Source organism: Schistocerca gregaria, unplaced genomic scaffold, assembly GCF_023897955.1.
Source record: "Schistocerca gregaria isolate iqSchGreg1 unplaced genomic scaffold, iqSchGreg1.2 ptg000205l, whole genome shotgun sequence".
Taxonomy (NCBI): Eukaryota; Metazoa; Arthropoda; class Insecta; order Orthoptera; family Acrididae; genus Schistocerca; species Schistocerca gregaria.
This window is the reverse complement of record NW_026061740.1, coordinates 1,685,808-1,690,979: the sequence shown is the minus strand read 5'-3', so window position 1 is coordinate 1,690,979 and position 5,172 is coordinate 1,685,808.

The following is a 5,172-nucleotide window of genomic DNA, read 5'->3' as shown; positions in this document are numbered from 1 at the left end:
AAAGTGTTCATATATAGTAAAATCCTGAGAAATTCGTCCGTTTTCGTCATTTGTTATGGAATCGACTTAAAGCCAGATCGTCACATTGGCCGCTCTTCTCTCTGAAACGGTTGTACTTATCGTCTGCAAAGCTATGTCGCGTGCTGCGGTATGCGGAGACACTAAAAGCACCATAGTAGAACACAGATGAAGCTTCTAAGTTAATGTAATAGCCAGTAAGAAGTAGTACAATTCAAGTTTTAGGTATCGATTATTGACTTTTTAGCTAGCTTTGTTGCCTTGGACATGAGCTAGGACCTTAAGATTCAGCATGAAAGGAGGACTAGCACCCGAGTAGCACGGGAGAATGTGAAAAGTGTTCATATATAGTAAAAACCTGAGAAATTCGTCCGTTTTCGTCATTTGTTATCGAATCGACTTAAAGCCAGATAGTCACATTGGCCGCTCTTCTCTCTGAAACGGTTGTACTTATAGTCTGCAAAACTATGTCGCGTGCTGCGGTATGCGGAGAAACTAAAAGCACCGTAGTAGAACACAGATGAAGCTTCTAAGTTGATGTAATAGCCAGTAAGAAGTAATCCAATTCAAGTTTTAGGTATCGATTATTGACTTTTTAGCTGGCTTTGGTGCCCTGGACATGAGCTAGGACCTTAAGATTCTGCATGAAAGGAGGACTAGCAGCCGAGATGCACGGGAGAATGTGAAAAGTGTTCATATGTAATAAAAACCTGAGAAATCCGTCCGTTTTCGTCATTTGTTATCGAATCGACTTAAAGCCAGATAGTCACATTGGCCGCTCTTCTCTCAAAACGCTTGTACTTATCGTCTGCAAACCTATGTCGCGTGCTGCGGTATGCGGAGACACTAAAATAACCATAGTAGAACACAGACCAAGCTTCTAAGTTGATGTAATAGCCAGTGAGAAGTAGTACAATTTAAGTTTTAGGTATCTATTATTGACTTTTTTGCTGGCTTTGTTGCCTTGGACATGAGCTGGGACCTTAAGATTCTGCATGAAAGGAGGACTAGCAGCCGAGTTGCACGGGAGAATGTGAAAAGTGTTCATATGTAGTAAAAACCTGAGAAATCCGTCCGTTTTCGTAATTTGTTATCGAATCGACTTAAAGCCAGATCGTCACATTGGCCGCTCTTCTCTCCGAAACGCTTGTACTTATCGTCTGCAAAGCTATGTCGCGTGCTGCGGTATGCGGAGACACTAAAATCACCACAGTAGAACACAGATGAAGCTTCTAAGTTGATGCAATATCCAGTAAGAAGTAGTACAATTCGCGTTTTAGGTATCGATTATTGACTTTTTAGCTGGCTTTGGTGCCTTGGACATGAGCTAGGACCTTAAGATTCTGCATGAAAGGAGGACTAGCAGCCGAGTTGCACGGGAGAATGTGAAAAGTGTTCATATGTAAAAAAATACCTGAGAAATCCGTCCGTTTTCGTCATTTGTTATCGAATCGACTTAAAGCCAGATCGTCACATTGGTCGCTCTTCTCTCTGAAACGGTTGTACTTATCGTCTGCAAAGCTATGTCCCATTCTGCGGTATGCTGAGACACTACAAGCAGCATAGTAGAACACAGATGAAGCTTCTAAGTTGATGTAATAGCCAGTAAGAAGTAGTACAATTCAAGTTTTAGGTATTGATTATTGACTTTTTAGCTAGCTTTGGTGCCTTGGACATGAGCTAGGACCTTAAGATTCAGCATGAAAGGAGGACTAGCACCCGAGTAGCACGGGAGAATGTGAAAAGTGTTCATATATAGTAAAATCCTGAGAAATTCGTCCGTTTTCGTCATTTGTTATCGAATCGACTTAAAGCCAGATCGTCACATTGGCCGCTCTTCTCTCTGAAACGGTTGTACTTATCGTCTGCAAAGCTATGTCGCGTGCTGCGGTATGCGGAGACACTAAAAGCACCATAGTAGAACACAGATGAAGCTTCTAAGTTAATGTAATAGTCAGTAAGAAGTAGTACAATTCAAGTTTTAGGTATCGATTATTGACTTTTTAGCTAGCTTTGGTGCCTTGGACATGAGCTAGGACCTTAAGATTCAGCATGAAAGGAGGACTAGCACCCGAGTAGCACGGTAGAAAGTGAAAAGTGTTCATATATAGTAAAAACCTGAGAAATTCGTCCGTTTTCGTCATTTGTTATCGAATCGACTTAAAGCCAGATCGTCACATTGGCCGCTCTTCTCTCTGAAACGGTTGTACTTATCGTCTGCAAAGCTATGTCGCGTACTGCGGTATGTGGAGACACTAAAAGCACCATAGTAGAACACAGATGAAGCATCTAAGTTGATGTAATAGCCAGTAAGAAGTAATCCAATTCAAGTTTTAGGTATCGATTATTGACTTTTTAGCTGGCTTTAGTGCCCTGGACATGAGCTAGGACCTTAAGATTCTGCATGAAAGGAGGACTAGCAGCCGAAAATGCACGGGAGAATGTGAAAAGTGTTCATATGTAATAAAAACCTGAGAAATCCGTCCGTTTTCGTCATTTGTTATCGAATCGACTTAAAGCCAGATAGTCACATTGGCCGCTCTTCTCTCCAAAACGCTTGTACTTATCGTCTGCAAAGCTATGTCGCGTGCTGCGGTATGCGGAGACACTAAAATAACCATAGTAGAACACAGACCAAGCTTCTAAGTTGATGTAATAGCCAGTAAGAAGTAGTACAATTCAAGTTTTAGGTATCTATTATTGACTTTTTAGCTGGCTTTGGTGCCTTGGACATGAGATGGGACCTTAAGATTCTGCATGAAAGGAGGACTAGCAGCCGAGTTGCAGGGGAGAATGTGAAAAGTGTTCATATGTAGTAAAGACCTGAGAAATCCGTCCGTTTTCGTCATTTGTTATCGAATCGACTTAAAGCCAGATCGTCACATTGGCCGCTCTTCTCTCTGAAACGGTTGTACTTATCGTCTACTAAGCTATGTCGCGTGCTGCGGTATGCGGAGACACTAAAAGCACCATAGTAGAACACAGATGAAGCTTCTAAGTTAATGTAATAGCCAGTAAGAAGTAGTACAATTCAAGTTTTAGGTATCGATTATTGACTTTTTAGCTGGCTTTGGTGCCTTGGACATGAGCTAGGACCTTACGATTCTGCATGAAAGGAGGACTAGCAGCCGAGTTGCACGGGAGAATGTGAAAAGTGTTCATATGTAGTAAAAACCTGAGAATTCCGTCCGTTTTCGTCATTTGTTATCGAATCGACTTAAAGCCAGATCGTCACATTGGCCGCTCTGCTCACGGAAACGGTTGTACTTATCGTCTACTAAGCTATGTCGCGTGCTGCGGTATGCGGAGACACTAAAAGCACCATAGTAGAACACAGATGAAGCTTCTAAGTTAATGTAATAGCCAGTAAGATGTAGTACAATTCAAGTTTTAGGTATCGATTTATGACTTTTTAGCTAGCTTTGGTGCCTTGGACATGAGCTAGGACCTTAAGATTCAGCATGAAAGGAGGACTAGCACCCGAGTAGCACGGGAGAATGTGAAAAGTGTTCATATATAGTAAAATCCTGAGAAATTCGTCCGTTTTCGTCATTTGTTATCGAATCGACTTAAAGCCAGATCGTCACATTGGCCGCTCTTCTCTCTGAAACGGTTGTACTTATCGTCTGCAAAGCTATGTCGCGTGCTGCGGTATGCGGAGACACTAAAAGCACCATAGTAGAACACAGATGAAGCTTCTAAGTTAATGTAATAGCCAGTAAGAAGTAGTACAATTCAAGTTTTAGGTATCGATTATTGACTTTTTAGCTAGCTTTGGTGCCTTGGACATGAGCTAGGACCTTAAGATTCAGCATGAAAGGAGGACTAGCACCCGAGTAGCACGGGAGAAAGTGAAAAGTGTTCATATATAGTAAAAACCTGAGAAATTCGTCCGTTTTCGTCATTTGTTATCGAATCGACTTAAAGCCAGATCGTCACATTGGCCGCTCTTCTCTCTGAAACGGTTGTACTTATCGTCTGCAAAGCTATGTCGCGTACTGCGGTATGTGGAGACACTAAAAGCACCATAGTAGAACACAGATGAAGCATCTAAGTTGATGTAATAGCCAGTAAGAAGTAATCCAATTCAAGTTTTAGGTATCGATTATTGACTTTTTAGCTGGCTTTGGTGCCCTGGACATGAGCTAGGACCTTAAGATTCTGCATGAAAGGAGGACTAGCAGCCGAGATGCACGGGAGAATGTGAAAAGTGTTCATATGTAATAAAAACCTGAGAAATCCGTCCGTTTTCGTCATTTGTTATCGAATCGACTTAAAGCCAGATAGTCACATTGGCCGCTCTTCTCTCCGAAACGCTTGTACTTATCGTCTGCAAAGCTATGTCGCGTGCTGCGGTATGCGGAGACACTAAAATAACCATAGTAGAACACAGACCAAGCTTCTAAGTTGATGTAATAGCCAGTAAGAAGTAGTACAATTCAAGTTTTAGGTATCTATTATTGACTTTTTAGCTGGCTTTGGTGCCTTGGACATGAGATGGGACCTTAAGATTCTGCATGAAAGGAGGACTAGCAGCCGAGTTGCAGGGGAGAATGTGAAAAGTGTTCATATGTAGTAAAGACCTGAGAAATCCGTCCGTTTTCGTCATTTGTTATCGAATCGACTTAAAGCCAGATCGTCACATTGGCCACTCTTCTCTCTGAAACGGTTGTACTTATCGTCTACTAAGCTATGTCGCGTGCTGCGGTATGCGGAGACACTAAAAGCACCATAGTAGAACACAGATGAAGCTTCTAAGTTAATGTAATAGCCAGTAAGAAGTAGTACAATTCAAGTTTTAGGTATCGATTATTGACTTTTTAGCTGGCTTTGGTGCCTTGGACATGAGCTAGGACCTTACGATTCTGCATGAAAGGAGGACTAGCAGCCGAGTTGCACGGGAGAATGTGAAAAGTGTTCATATGTAGTAAAAACCTGAGAATTCCGTCCGTTTTCGTCATTTGTTATCGAATCGACTTAAAGCCAGATCGTCACATTGGCCGCTCTGCTCACGGAAACGGTTGTACTTATCGTCTACTAAGCTATGTCGCGTGCTGCGGTATGCGGACACACTAAAAGCACCATAGTAGAACACAGATGAAGCTTCTAAGTTAATGTAATAGCCAGTAAGATGTAGTACAATTCAAGCTTTAG